Source organism: Nyctereutes procyonoides, unplaced genomic scaffold (genome assembly GCF_905146905.1).
Source record: "Nyctereutes procyonoides isolate TBG_1078 unplaced genomic scaffold, NYPRO_anot_genome, whole genome shotgun sequence".
NCBI classification, from domain to species: domain Eukaryota; kingdom Metazoa; phylum Chordata; class Mammalia; order Carnivora; family Canidae; genus Nyctereutes; species Nyctereutes procyonoides.
Window position 1 is genome coordinate 18,962,801 of NW_026575128.1, and position 16,217 is coordinate 18,979,017.

The window sequence follows — 16,217 nt, forward strand, 5'->3', positions numbered from 1 at the left end:
TTTTTACTATTGTGTTAACGATGAGAATCAGAATTTATTCCTATACAGATCAGATCAAAATCAATCATAGCTCACAGACAACGTGTTGTAAATATCTGAAAGAGACTCTGAGGTCTCTCTCAAGTATTTCAGATTGGCTGCACACATCTGAGAGAGACCCTGAGGATATGAGTTCCCCATAATCATGCTGCAAATAAAATATATATCAGAGGTTTTTTTTTTTTCAATATCAGGATTAATTTCAAATCAGTTGGTCCAGCTTCCAATTGTCACTGTGGGAGAAATTGCTAAATGTGCTAAAGGTAGTGTGGTCAGTGTAACATATTACCAATTAAAATCCTTATTGAACATGGTGCTCAATGCTATATATACTTTTTAAAAACTTAATCTCTAAAACCAACTGATAAGGCACATGCTATTGTCCTTATTTGACAGTTGAGGCTTAGAGTGGTTCAGCAAATGTTCAAGGTCACGCACTGAGTGGGACATAGCCTGTAAGATTTTCAAAAATACTGTTTTTAAAGATTTATTGATTTATTTGAGAGAGAGAGAGAGAGAGAGAGAGAGAGAGAGAGAGAGAAAGATAAAATACAGGCAGGAGGAGCAGAGGGAAAGAGAATATTAAGCAGACTCTGAGCTGAGCACTTTGCACAGAGCCTGGCTTGGGGCTCTATTTCATGACCCTGAGATCATGATCTGAACCGAAGCCAAGAGTCGGATGCTTAACCGACTGTGCTACCCAGGTGCCCCTAGAAGATATTTTTGATAGCAGAATCACTTTATGACCTGTTATGGTGCAAGAATTCACATTAAAGGCATGTGAATAACCTAAAAGTTCATCTACCCCAACGTGGTTAATTTTGTGATTTGAACCTCTTTGTGGATCAGGGAGGTTTTTGAGTTCAATTTTCCACTGGAGCTGATATTACCGTAGTCTGGGATCTGCTCTGGATGACAACTCAAAACAAAGTTTCAGCTGCTGCTTTTCTGGGCCTGCAGTCACAGGCCAGAGACTCTGAAATGGAATGGCAGGCATTGTAATCAAGGGCACCGGTTTCAGTGACGGCTACAGAACTTCTAGACTCAGATAATGGCAGCGAGGGACTATTTGTCAGTTGGGGCTTATGTTTTCATTTTGTGGCTAACCCTGTTGTTTGAGCAAGAGGAAGTTGGTGATTCTCTGCCATTCAGCATCATTCCAAACTTATGATTCTTTAGTAGGAGAATAGTTTATTATTATTTAAAAAAAAACATTTTATTTATTCATGAGACACAGAGAGAGGTGAGACACAGGCAAAGGGAGAAGCAGGTTCCACGTGGGGAGCCTGATGTGGGACTCAGTCCTGGGACCTGGGATCACGCCCTGAGCCGAAGGCAGACGCTCAACCGCTGAGCCACCCAGGCTGCCCTGAGAGTGGTTTATTCTTAATCCATTAGTTCCGTAATTCATTAGGTTTTTCCGTTAGTAATTCATTAGTTTATATGAAAATTTATTTACCTACTTATTTAAAAATTAATGAATTAATTTAAAATTCATTTGTTAAGCACTTGCAATGTAATGGCACAGTGAAAGGCATCAGAATACAGTGCCAAGGATGTGGGTTTTTCAGGTCAGGTAAACAAGGTTTTGCATCCTACTTTGTAACTTACTAGCTAATAGCCCACATTTGTATAAATGATTATTAGGGTATGAGCTTTAGACTCGGAAGATTTGGCTTAAAGATCCAGCTCTGCCCAACTTATATATTAATTTGTTTGTTTGTTTATTGGTCACACCCCTGCCTTTATTATGAGCAGCAGGTGGGATACTTTCAGCAATAGTAAAAAAAAAATTTATTTTACAAAAGCAGGAATTCAGTGAAGCTGCTTGTTTGGAATAGTAGGAAGAGCAGCAGGAAGAGGATTCCAAAGCCTATGGGAGAGTGAGGCCACCAAGGAGATGAAGAGCTCTTTGTAGAGATCCCAAGTGCCCTTGGTGGAAGTAACCTCATAAATGGAGAACCAAGTGGTAAAGAACATGCCAGTGGGTGAGAGCACCATGGTCAGATGGGGGAAGACAGCCAGGTCACAGCCAGCTGGGTTGGTGTATCTACTCATGACCTGGAGCTCCATTTTGCCAGGCACAAGGTAATCTACCACTCCTGCCCACTTATTTGATCTGTGACCTTGGATATATTTCTCTGCACTTTAGTTCCTCCATCCATAAAACAGAAAGAATAGTAACTTCTAACGTATGGAATTCTCATGGAGAATTAAAACGACATGCAATACAAGGCACTCTGTGCAGTACCTGACAAACAGTAGGTCTTCAATAGATTTACTTCTCTTTCCTCTCCCACTTGATTGTAGGCATGTAGAAATAGATATGTTTGAAATTTATAGCATCTATAAAAAAAGATAATAAAAGGAAAGGAAGATAACATATCAAACGCTTATTTTGTCCTAGGCATTTGCATGTGATACCACTGAACTTAAGTAAACACATGCCTTCATTCATTCATTCATTCATTCATTTATTCAAGAAAGAAATACTTATTCGGCACCTGCTGTGTGCTAAGCTCTTGCCTAGGCATTGGAGACATAGCAATGAATAAAGCAGACTATGTCCTGCCTTGAGTTTATATTCAAGAGATCTATTCCCTTTTTGCTCTACCTTGCTGCACAAATAAAAAGCTTAGAAATTTAAAAAAATTCCAATTTAGAAATCAAAGTTTTTATGGAAAAGGATAAGTATAACCTGGACTCAAAGGACTATAGAGTTCAGAGAGAAGAGGTGAGAGTGGGATTGGGTGGAACAGCATACTCAATAGCTCAAAGGCAAGAAAAGGTGGAACTCATGAGGAAGTATGAGTTTGATCTGGTCATTGGGTGCGGTAGGTGAAAGTGAGTAATGGAAATTCTTGGAAATGTATGTGGAAATCAGATGGTGGTGCATATGGAAAGGCAGACTGATGAGGCTGGACTTCGTTTGTAGACCACAGAGAGTAATTTAAATTTATTGAATAAGGAGGTAATAAGATTGAGAATATGCTTCAAAAATATTAAATGGGGGGATCCCTGGGTGGTGCAGTGGTTTGGCGCCTGCCTTTGGCCCAGGGCACGATCCTGGAGACCCGGGATTGAATCCCACATCGGGCTCCCGGTGCATGGAGCCTGCTTCTCCCTCTGCCTGTGTCTCTGCCTCTCTCTCTCTCTGTGACTATCATAAGTAAATAAAAATTAAAAAAAATATTAAATGGGAAACAATGTGTAAATTGGATTAAAGGGGAGAGACCAGAGACAGAGAGACACTCAGGAGGTTGATGATTAAACATCACATATGTTTGGAGTTTTGCTGTTGTTGCTTTTATGGCCAATGACAAGCAGAACACCAGGAAATTCAGGTAAATCCCTTTTCATCAGAGTTTGCAAAGGTAAAAGTGGGTTTAAAAAAAAAAAAAGAAAAGAAAAATCTGTGTCATCTGAGAAAGCACTAACGATATTGCATAAAGAACCAGTTCCTCTGATATATGAAAGAGAATGTCTTCAGTAGAAGAACAAACTAAATTAGACATCAGGGAGGATAAAACCTGAGACAATAGGCCTTATGGTATAATCTTCATACTACGTTGATTCTTAGACCAGAGCTTTAAATTGTTTGCCAGCAAATTCTGATTCCCTGATGGCTTTTTGTTATAAAAGTCATGGCAAAATAAGAATAAAGTTAAACATGTGTATAAGAACACTTGCAAAGTGACAAATGCCCCCTCTCCCCATGCATTCTTGGTCATTAAGAAAAGGAACTTTTGGATACAGTTTGCACTCCTTCTGGCTAGTAGTGCTATGGGTCTAGCTCCAGCTCTCAGCTGATGGTGAACAGCCCATTCCCAGACCAGCAGGTGTCACACAGCATTCTGTCTTCAAAACATCACATACTTTTGCTACCTTCTCTTGGTTTCTGTACAATCAACTCAAACTATCCCAGTTTGAGGTCATTATCATTCCCCGTCCCATCCCCTTCCAACTTGTTTTTCTTGCCATTGAATTTATTCAACAAAAGCATATTTAGTACTATTCTGTACCTGGTCCATATGGATCCTTGGGATCTCTGCTAAAGCGATTACTGACCAACAAAACCTTGGAATCACCTCTAACTTCTCTGTCCCTGTTAGCTCTCACATCCTCTCAGGAACCAAGGCCCTTGGAGTTAACCTCCCCAAAGCCTCCCAAATGATCTTTACCATCCTCTCTCCACCCCTACGCAGTCTTTCTCCAATCCAAGCTGTTTTCCACTGATGGATCCAACTTAAGGTGTGGCCCATAAATCATACCTTGCAGCAGCAGTATCACCTGTGGCAGCTGGTTAGAAATGAAGACTTTCATCATAGAATCTGCATTTTAACGGAACCCCTGGGTGATTCATGTGCGCCTGTAAGTTCGAGATCACCGACTGAAAGCACAAATCCAACCCTGTCACTCCCCAGCTGACATTCTAGGGCAGGGGCTGACAAATTACAGCCCCAAGGCTTAATCTGGGTCACCCTGTGTTTTCGTATCCTCTGTAAAGAATGTTTTTTACATTTCTAAATGATTGGGAGAAACAATCAAAAGAAGAATACTATTTTACAAGAAAATTATATGAAATCCAAATTTCAATGTCTATAAATATTGGAACCCACCATGATGAGGCACTGATGTATTGTCTAGGACTGCTTTTGCACTACAACACCAGAGGTGAGTAGTTACAACAGTGACTGTTGTGGGCAGCAAATCCTAAAATACTTACTATTCAATTCTATATAAAAAAAGTTGGTCGATCTTTGTCGTAAGGAGAAAGCACATATGGTAAAAAAGAAAAAAAAAAACCCACCCTGCAAGTTATGAGATACAAAGGAAAAAAAGAAAGACCTGAGCAAAATGCTTTCTTTCTCGTGTACCCATAGCAGGTGCTAACGTCCCTCTATCATCCTATGTGTCATGTTGTTGGTTTGGTCTTTGCTAAGTGGGAGAGTCAGTTACCTTCGTTCAGTTTCATGGCTGCTGATTTCTGCCCCCAGAAGGACAGAGGGAAAGTTTTAACCATCATGAGTATAGAAGGATTGTCCTGGGGGGGTTCAGATATGAAGAAGGAATCATGAGGGATTTGAGAGTTAATAATTTCATGGACCTTCTTTCTCCTTGGGTTCTTAAGGTTAAAAAAAAAAAAAAAAAAGCACCTTCAGGCTCTGGAGAACTAAATGAATCTCCACAGAGATACAGTGCTTTCCTGGGGGCAATAATCCTTCCACTAAAAGGAATTTCTGAAAATTGCAAAATTTGGTGTCTTAAATATCAATAACACTCCACCCCCATGCAGGCCTTCTCCTAGGCACATTCTCTGATTTTAAGTCCATATGAGACATTAAGATGAGCTCAGATTTCATTCATTTTCCTTATGCAGATCCTTTTAGGAATGACATGGTCAGAGCTATTTCTAGTGGCTTGCTCTTTGCTTAATTGGTACATTCCTTTAGAGTCACTTTATACCAATGAAGCAGGTGTGAGAAAATAGCTCAAATTCCAATTCCATCTCAGAATGAGAAAGAGGGGGAAGTTTGGGGATCAAAAACTCAGATACTTTGTCACAGAGACACTGAACATCATAAGGCCAGAAAGCAGTTGCCTTTCCACTCCTCCCCCCACCCCCATCCTTATCTTTACATTTTTTGGGAAAAGTTAAATGAATGATTTTTCATCCACCCCATAGCAAGTTATATTGCCAGCTGGCAGTTGAGTCAAGTACTGTGGTAGATCCCTCGGCTACAGTAGTAAAGAAGATATTGTTTCTGTCTTGGAGAAGCAGGCTTCTTGTGGAAAAGGCAGATGCAGAGACAGATAACTACAGCACAGGGATTAAAGTGCAACAGTTCACAGTGAGGAAAGGTATTGTGTGAGCACAGAGGGACGCAGAGCTCAGCTTCAGGGGTCAGAAAGACTACCTAGAGGAGATGTCTTGAGCCAATATATCAAGAACAAATCAGATCAACAGATAAAGGGCACAAAGTCAGGACTAAATATGGTATTCAAGGCACAAAGATACCAAAGATGAAAGAGAATAGAAGCATGGTACAGTAAGAGAGGAGAGGAGAAAAGCCAGCAGAGTCAGGTCAAGAGTGGTGTGTTTGCTAAACCAGAGCATCTGGACTCTATGCTGAGGACAAAGCGGGTATATTGTAGAGCTGTGGGTGGGGTGATATGATCAGAGCAGTATTTTTGAACAAATCAGCTGCTGTGTGGAAAGAGCACAGAAAAAAGAAAGGGCAAGATCGGAGGTAGGGAGAAGAATGAAGATAAATGCTGCAGGGAAGAACAGCTAGTGACTAAACCATGGTCAAGATAATGGTGGAGGAAAAGAACAAGGCCAAGGCTACCATGTATGGCCATACAGCTTGTGCCCTGTCTACAGCATTTTCCCCAGGGTGAGGGGTTGCTGAAACCAGGTGGTGGTCTCCTAGCCACGTACTATGGCCCTGCAAGAGGAGGAAAGGGACCCTTTTTCATTCATCAAGCAGATAAGGTACTATCTTGCTAGTCTCACAATTCATCAGATGTACGGGCAGTGTTGAGGGCCCTCTCAAAAATGAGCACATCCTGGAGATTTTTAAAAAAGAAAACAGATGATCAGAAATAGGAGTTAGAAGGAGAGAATTCAGAGAGGACACTGAAGGGTTTGGCCCTTACCCCTTGTCATTGACCATGGCAGGAAGCTCTTCCTCAGCCCTAGCCTGGCTCGATCTTGCCTGTTCAACCCAATTCCTTTTCTTGCTACCATGAATCTCATTGAAAAATTCAAATAAGTTCATTCAAATAAAAAATATATATATTTTATTTCTCTTTAATATTTTTTTATTTATTTTATTCTCTGTCTTTTCCGGGTTTTATTTGCGTCTAAGCAAGTGGCATAGTGAGAGGAAAGTCAGCTTTGCTGTGGGACAAGCTATGAATCTCAGCTCTGCCGACAGTTATAGGACCCTTTGCTCTTCTGAGCTTCAGTGTATTCATTTGTAAAATGGAGATGATAATACTTAGATGTAAGATGGCTAAAAAGGCAGTGAACATAAACCGTCTCACCCAGTATCCAGCACATTCAATAGTGGGCATTCAATACCTTTAGCTACTATTGTTATTTTTTACTGATCAAGTATTCTATAGCTTACCTCTTTCTCTATTCCCATTTTCTGTTTTGATTTCAACCTCTTTAGTCCTTTTTATATGGTCAACATCATGGCAGCAATTAATATAGTTTCTAGCAGTGCTTGCCTCTTTGCAAAATCCTACCACCTAAAGAACTTCTCAAATGTACATGTTCACCTCATAAAACTCCACTAATTCCAAAACCATATCCAAAATACAACTCCTTAAAAATAAAAGATTTAAAATAATAAATATTGACAATACATGTGCTTATTTGGGAAGTTTTCCTGAAACTTATTGGAAAATAAGGGAAGGTGAAAGAAGAATCATCCAGATTTTGTTAGGCCATGTAGCTTACATGACTTTTCATAAGCGGTTATTCTAACTTACATAATTTGGTTTAGAGAGCATTAAAGGTACACCGTGTGGCCAGCACTGCATGCATAATTTAGGAACATCTTAAAGAAGAAGAAAGCATAGTTCCTCCTCTAGGGAAATGGGGTTTCATTTTCTACTTTTCAGTTGGGGAATTTGAGAAGTTAAATTCTATTTCAATAAAACTGTATTGACTAATACATTTAGGTAGGAAGAAAGATCTTAGCCAAGAATTTTTAGCTAATCTTCAGCAGCCTATGCATAAAAAGATGTTACTGGAAACACTTTCAGATTTGTTTATCCTTAAATAATGTGGTCCATTTTCATTTTGAGAGAAAAAGGAATTCCACAGAAAGGAAGGCTTGCATGACTGGCTGAGTCATACTGTGTAGATTTTTTCCAGTAAGCTACATTATGCTGGATGCTGTTCAAGAGAGAAAATGTCAAATGCACTGGGGTTCAGTCTGGCATGTGGGTGGGTTTACTCAAGCACAGAAATCAAATATAGGCATTGAAGCCAATACTTTGGAAAATAACAGAATGACTTACAAGTCAGAGTTGGAATTTCCAGAAGGTTTTTTTTTTTCAGCTGAATCCTACAAATGTAATATAAATGAATAATACAGTGAGCATTTTAATGACATTTATTGTATTTCTTTCTTAGAATCTTAAAGTAGAAAAAAATTAGACCTTATAACATTCAGCTTTCCTTCCATACAACTCCTTAAATGATACATATGTCTGACAGATTCTCATACTTCTGCTTAAAAACTTCTAATAATTTATTCCCTTGCAATATTGGCCCCTTCCTTAGATGTAACACAGAAGAAAAGACCTGGATGTATATAAGTCAAGGTAATAATAGTGATTATCTATGGATGAGTGAAATCATGAGTTTTTGTTTCTCTTCTTTTGCTTTTCTACATTTTCTAACTTTTCTGTAATGAGTTTGCATTTTTTATAATATGAAAAAATAAGTACTTGAAAACCACGAAGCTGGGATCCCTGGGTGGCACAGCGGTTTGGCGCCTGCCTTTGGCCCGGGGCGCGATCCTGGAGACCCGGGGTTGAATCCCACGTCAGGCTCCCTGCATGGAGCCTGCTTCTCCCTCTGCCTGTGTCTCTGCCTCTCTGTCTCTCTCTGTGTGACTATCATGAATAAATAAATAAAATCTTTAAAAAAAAAAAAAAAAGAAAACCACGAAGCAATCACATACTAACATCGGGATTGTTCCAGCTCTCCATTATAAAAGTCAAGGCAGATCAGTTGGTTGAAAGTTAGGGACCAGAATTATCAATGTTCTGAAAATCTGTAACCAGGAAATACAAATTTCAGTCACATCATTATGTCAACCAAGATGCTGTTGTTTAATTGGTTTTAGCTAAATCATTCTCGGTCATATTCTATGCTGCCTCATGACTCCTATGCTATGCACCCTCTGCTTCTGGTAAAGCATCCTAAGGATGCCACGGTTTTAGAAATTGTATCACTTTGTGGATTCTCAATTAAGCTAATATTGAACTAAACCACTGTCTTTACTGGTCCTATAGTTACCTAAGTGATTTGTTAATTAATTAATTAGAGAGAGAGAGAGAGAACATGAGCAGGGAGAGGGGCAGAGGGACAAAGAATCTCAAGCAGACTCCACATTGAGTGCAGAGCCCTAAGTGGGCCTTGATCCCAGGACCCTGAGATCATGATCTGAGACGAAATCAAGAGTCAGATGCTTAACTGACCGAGCCACCCTGTAAGTGATTTCTTTTTAGTATGAAACTTCACATTTATCCTTGTTAAGTTTGATTGAATCACCTTAGTTTGTTCCTTCTTATGGAGTGTTAAGCAAAGCACTTAACGTGTTGTAGGGGATAAATTTTTCCTGGGTAAGAAAGACATGTTCTGAAGAATTAATTATTCCTCTTCATAACTGTTTCCTCTTTCCTACCTCCAAGGTCCTTGGCCTTCTTCCCCTGTTCCCAATAAATTATTAGCCAACTCCTAGTAAATCATGTTTTAAAATAAATCATATGTATTAAACACCTAATATGTACCTTTGTTTCCACATAGATTACCCCATCTATTCTTAAAAACAACCCATTTGGTATAGGTATCATTATTTCCATTTTCATAGTAGAGAAACAGAGGCTCTGAAATTAAAGCAATTTTTTTTTTTTTAAAGTCACACAGTTATTCATTGACAAGGATAGGATTTGAACCTACATCTGACTGGTTTTAATGCCAATGCTGCCTCCAGGTATTTTTGGCCTTGGCTGTCTGCCCTTACCCTTGTTTCTCTGTCACCTTTCTCTGATCTCCAACACTGACCTGGACAGCACTCAAGTTTGTTTGTTTGTTTTCCTTTGTGTGATCCATGATCATATTCAATGCAGTGCTTTCCACCTACCTGGAGTCTGGGCACCCAATGTCTGAGCATTACCTTCAAGATCTGTAGGACTTCATATTTGCTCATTTATATTTTCTTCTATTTAGAAAACTTGTGAAATACCGATAGAGAAAAATTCCAAACTCATGTATTTCCATATAGATAATTTGAGTGTATATTAAACAAACTTCAATTCACCCTCTTGTCAATGACACTATTTCAAATACCTTGCTGAAACTAGGCTTACAACATTCTCTTGCTCTATCATTTTAGTAACTTCCAATTAGTAAATAGAAAATCGAATTCATACTGGACTATACCAGCTCAGGTACCCGAACAGCTCAAAAATAGAACAGGGTTGATGCAGACACTCAAGTAATGTCGTCAAAACCTGATCTCTCCATTTCTTGGTTCAGTGCTCCTCTATCTCAGTTTTAATCTCGGGCTTTATATCATACAAGATAACTGCCAGCAGCTCCCAGCCTACATCCTCCTACGTCCAGTACATGTAAATGACTTCCACTGTTTTAGAAATTACAGGAGGCATATATATGAGTAAAAGAGAGCCCTTGATCACAAAAAGGCAGCACAGCCTGATAGAAAAAACATGTGTGTTTTTGTGTAAAACGAATCTGGGTTTGAACTTGCACCTGTCCTTGAGTGAGTTATTCAAACTTGGTTTCCTTATTATAAAATGGAGATTCTACATAGTTTATATAGTTGATGTGAAGTTGAAGTCCTAACATCTAAATAAAATAATGTAAATAAAATGTCTAGCATAATGCCAGGAACATCACAGGTATACAACATATGAAGAAATGCAAGCATACGATGGTAAGAATACTACTAGGGATGCAGGCTCTGCAATATTGAGATCAAATAGTATACTAGAGAGTTAGAAGGCTCATATCTAGTTGGGATTATGGGGTTGGAAAAGATTTCATGAATGAACTGTATTTGAAGTGGATCTTAAAAGGATGTATGAAATTATGTTAAGTAGCTCTAAGAGAGAAGAGCCAAGGGCATATTCAGGATATGATTGGAGTAGCAGTTGTCAGTAATGAAAGTGACAACGAGTGCACTTGGGAAGGCAGACTGAAGCCTATTTTTCTGGATTTGGGATATGAGTAAGGAGTTGGTGTTTAATTCATTAAATGAGACCCCTGGAAGGTTGTCATGTAGAAGAGTGACATGACAAGGGGTGTGCTATAGGAAGGAAGACTAACATTGGTATAAAAAATGGATAGAAAAGCCGGAGACAGAAGGCAGAGACAAATTAGGAAACTATTTACAATAATTTACAACAGTCTGACCCCAGAGAGTCTCCCCTGGCCCTAGCCCTCTCCACTCCCATCAAGAGGGGTGGCCCACAAGTCTCTTTACGCCCTGAGTGTGGCAGCTGCTCCGTAGGCCCTGTAGTCACCTGCTGGAGCTGCCACCAGCACACCGATACCCTCATGTGCCACAGTTGTGGTCTCCAGAGAAGTGAGAAGAACACACCTTTTGCCTTTGCAATCACTCCACTCGAGGATCCCCAAAGCAGGCCTACCTGATACCATAGGTGCTCTGATGTTTTAGAAGAACTACAAATTCGGTTATTATTACAGCTCCTGATAGGATCCTCACTTTACCCACTGGACCCACAAATTCTGAGCCTAGATTCATGTTCTCAGAAGAGTTCTCAACCTGGAGCTATGCCTGGTGCATCTTGACTAACTTGAGAGACACTTATGTTTGAATCATAATTCAGTCCTTCTGAGTGAATGAGTATCACTTGTTAATATCGAGTTATCACTCAACAATTCAATCAATGTTTAAATCATAACATAATCTAGGGGCCCTGCTCTGTGAGATTCATTAAAAGTTTACCATTTCATTTGTTCCATCTTCAATATTTTTACATTTTAATATGAGAAATAATTGAAATTAAGAAACGAATCTTCTTTCCTTGAGCCATGAGAGCCTATAGCAGAGTACATAGACTTATTAAACCTTTTTTCAATGAATAAAAGGATAAATGAATTGTATCAAATGACTCCAGGGAAGCCATGAAAATAGAGCAAATGTTAAATTATTTCCTTTCTTAGACAATATCATCCACAGCTCAAGTAGGATGGTAGTCATACTTCAGAACTTTGAATTGTTTTTTTTTTCTTTTTTTTCAGAACTCTGAATTCTAATGCAGGCTACATACACAGGGAAAATAGAAATTCTATAAAATCAGAGTTGATATAGTCTAATCTGGTGCCATGAAAACCCCAAGGAACCAAGTATCAAAAAGACCAAGTACAGCCCCTCTGTGAGTTTGACTGTTAGGATAAAAAAATTTTAAAGATTTATTTATTTTTGAGAGAGAGAGAGAGAGAGAGAGAGAGAGAATGAATGTGTGTGTGCATGCATCGGCAGAGGCAGAGGGAGAGAGAGTCTGTAAGCAGACTCCCCTCTGAGCAAAGATCCTGACGCCTGATGTGGGGCTTGATCCCAGGACCCTGAGATCATGACCTGAGCTAAAGGTAGATGCTTAATGACTGAGCCATCCAGGTGCCTCATGAGTGTTAATTCTGAAAACCATTTTGTCAAGCACCTTTTGCATTTGGGACCAAGTTGTAGGTTGTAATATAAGTAGCTAAGTAAATCAGTAAATCATTATTCTGACATGTGCATAGCCCTTTGCCTTTAAATAAAATTTCTAAAAAAAAAATAAATAAAAATAAATAAAATTTCTTTCTTACACATCATATCATTTCATCTTGTTAAGCAGAGCACAGGATAGAAGACAGAGGAGAGGGAAAAGGTTACACATCTAATTAAAGGTTCCTCATAAAACTTCTGGGTGTGGAGCTAAAGCAATGCTGTGAATTCCAATCAGCTGGTACCTAAGTGAACTGTGTATGCTTTAAAGATTGTCAATACCTACAGCTTGTGGCTTGCAGGCATTGAATTGTGCAGATGTGTAATCAGAGGAACCACCTTAATGCAGGATTTATGTAAAGTAATGTCCTGAAACAAATGGCACAAATTCTCTGTGAGAGTAAAATATGGGGGGAACTTCACCCCATCAGTTTGGGAGAGAGGGAGTTCCCTTTGCTTTTTATATCCATGGAGGAAGCTCTCTTTATGTACCACTGTTAACCCCATTTAATTCATCTGGTTTGTTTGCCCTGGCTCAGAATCATGAGCAAAAATCTAAATGCACTAATGTTGACCTGAAAGCATTTATCTCTCTGAGTGGGAGATAGTCAATGTCAAAATTATAAACCACGTGATACCTGCAGTAGGTGGATAGCTAACCCCGACAGAGCACTCTGTTAATATTTCCTTATGTGAGTGAAATACCAAGGCAAACCAGAAGTCTAGGATGGGCTTGGGATTTTTCCACACACTCATACACACACACACACACACACACACACACACACACACACACACACACCATCTGGCCTCACACCCAGTGGTGCCTCATTCTATTCCCTAGCTCTTCCTTCACCAACATGGCCATCAGTGGCCTCCTGTGCATTTGTTTTGTGGGGACTGAAGCCCAAGGGAAAGTAAACAGAAAGTGTAGAGATGTATACATGTATTTTCCATCATTTTATTCAACAAGTACTTAGGAAGTGTTTACTGTGGCCCAGGTGCAGTATGATCAGTAGGGACTCAAAGGCCAGGTATTTTGTGGATTACCCATATTCTTCATTGACAAATTTTTAAAACAACACTGGGGAGAAGATGACACTTTTCCCATTTTACAGATGATGAAGACCCAGAGAGCTCAAATAGATTTCTCAAGGTCAAGAGGTTTGTAAGTTGTAGAAGTGGGCTTTGAATCAGGTGTGTTTTATTGCAAAGTCTACACCTCTCTGACTCTTCAATATTTTTCCACTTACCTATTGAGGTGAGCAGCATCAATTCTGATGCTTAAAAAAAAAAAATCCAGTCCAGTGGGCACAAAAATCAAATAAATAATCCAATCTAGAAAAAGAAATCAGCAAGCAAAGCACAACATTCCCACTCACTTAACTAAACAACCCATTTTGTTATGGTTGTTATTGAAGGTTTCCCCCCCAAATTTATTGATATATAACTGACAGGCATCCCTGTATAAATTTAAAGTATACCATATAATGTTTGACTTACATATCTTGTGAACTGATGACTGCAATAAGTTTAGTTAGCATCAATCATCTCATGCATATACAATAAAAAGAAAAAGAAAAATAATTTTTTGTGTGTGATAAGAACTCTCAGGATCCACTCTCTTAAAAATTTTCCTGTCACACATCAGTGTTGACAGTAGTCATTATGTCTTGCATTAGAGCCCTCATACTTACTTATCTTATAGTTGGAAGTTTGTACTTTGTGACTTTTCTCCAATTCCTCTACCCTCCTTCCCTCACCTCTGGTAACCACAAATCTGATCTCTTTTTCTAAGAGTTTGGTTTTTCATTTGTGTTTTTAGATTCCACATATAAGTAAGATCATAACAGTATTTGTCTTTCTCTCTGTGACTTATTTCACTTAGCATGATGCCCTCAAGGCTCACCCACATTGTCGCAAATGGTGGGATTTCCTCATGTTTTGTGGCTGAATTATATTCCAAACAATCCATCTTAATAGAATCTGTGATTCTTGTTCCATTCTTGGAGAAGCAATGAATAGGTAAATGGTTCCTTCTCTGAGCTGCAATCATTTGCTACTTGCTATTTATTACCTACACTCATTTTTGAACTATAATTCCGATTGAAAGGAAAATTATCTGTGGATCAGGACAAGAAGACATCAATTTATACACATTAAAAAAAAATCACTTTGAGTTAGATACCAGAGCTAGTAAGCCACGCTATCACTGTGTCTTGTCCAGCCTTGGCAGCTTTCTCCCTGGCCCTGCCCACAATATTATTATTATACTCTGTCTCTTGTGTACACAACAAGGAACCAAGTTCTGGGTAACTCTCCATGCCAGGGTATAATATACTGACTTTGAATACATGAAAGTGAGAAATGAGCAAATTAGTCATGGGAAAGTATAACCTTATTTTTTTTTAAGCAAAATTATAGTCATGTATATATTGATACATGAGCTAACTTCATGTACTATCTTATAATTGCTTATGATGATCCTATGATGTATCTATTTATCCTCATTTCATAGATGAGTTAATTAAGGCACAGAAAGGTTAAGTTGCTGGAGACCATAGATCTTGTGAGTTGAAGAGCCAGATTTGTCTGATTCTAGAGCTGCTCAAGTCTATAACCATTTATAACTACTTTGCACTGTCAGTTTCCTCTGCCTGAAATTTTCACCCCCTTCTCCTGTCACCCCCACTCCCAAACTGTTTCCCTAATAGACTCCCATTGGCCATGTAAATAAAAACCCAATCTTCACCTTTTCTAAGAAGCCCTCTTTTAACTCCCTTGGACAGTAAATCACTCCCCAACTGTCACACCTGAATATGCTTGCTTTTTTACCTTTCATCTGTAAATCCAGCTCTGTCTCATCCCTGCTAAACAAAGGAAGCAGCACAAATCTTTGTGGGAAAGGATTACTCAATAAGTAGTTACCTATTTGGAGGGAAAATCAATCTAGATGTCAGATCAGATCATAAACCAAAATAAATACATGTAGATTAAAGCATTAAATTTGTTTTTGTTTTTGTTTTCCAAAAAATCAAAGCATGAAAGAGCTAAAATAAGAGCAAATATTTATTAACACCCTTTAGGGGAAGGAGCTTCTAGGTTTCAAAAGAATGAAAGAATTCATAAAGGAAAAGATCAATGGGTTTTATTGTGCAAACTTGTCTAAAATGTCTGTATGTTGAAATATAACCAAAATTATAAGGAATTTAAAAAAAACATATTTGCCTCAAATATGACAGAAAAAAACTTGCTGTTATTTTTGAAGTTGCTGTAATAAATGGAAATAATAACACTGTGATCCACTACAGCTCCACACGGCAACATGGATAAATCTTACAAACGAAATGTTGAACAAGTGGGTGGTCCCCAGAGTTCAAAGTAGGATTCTAACCATATAGAGTTAGAAAATATACGCGACTAAACTCAGTTGTTTATAAATGCCTACATGGGTAATAAAAATATTAAGAAAACTAAGGGAATGATTAGTCAGAGTAATGATTGTGTTTACTAGGGCCAGGGTAGAGGGCTAGGAGTGTAAACAGGACACAGTAGAGAAGAAGGTGGTGGTCAAGGAGAGACAGCATCTTGGAGGTGGGGACGTTTTACATGCTACTTCTTAATTTGGGCTGTGGTTATATAGGAGTTCACTATGTAATTATTCTTTTAAACTGTGCA

At 38.8% G+C, this 16,217-nt stretch overlaps 1 pseudogene; it reads right to left on the reverse strand.

Annotated features, from left to right (window-relative positions):
* Positions 1–1,838: 1,838 nt before the first annotated feature.
* LOC129520614 (transmembrane protein 258-like) lies at positions 1,839–2,112 on the reverse strand (annotated as a pseudogene).
* Between the last annotated feature and the right edge of the window lie 14,105 nt (positions 2,113–16,217).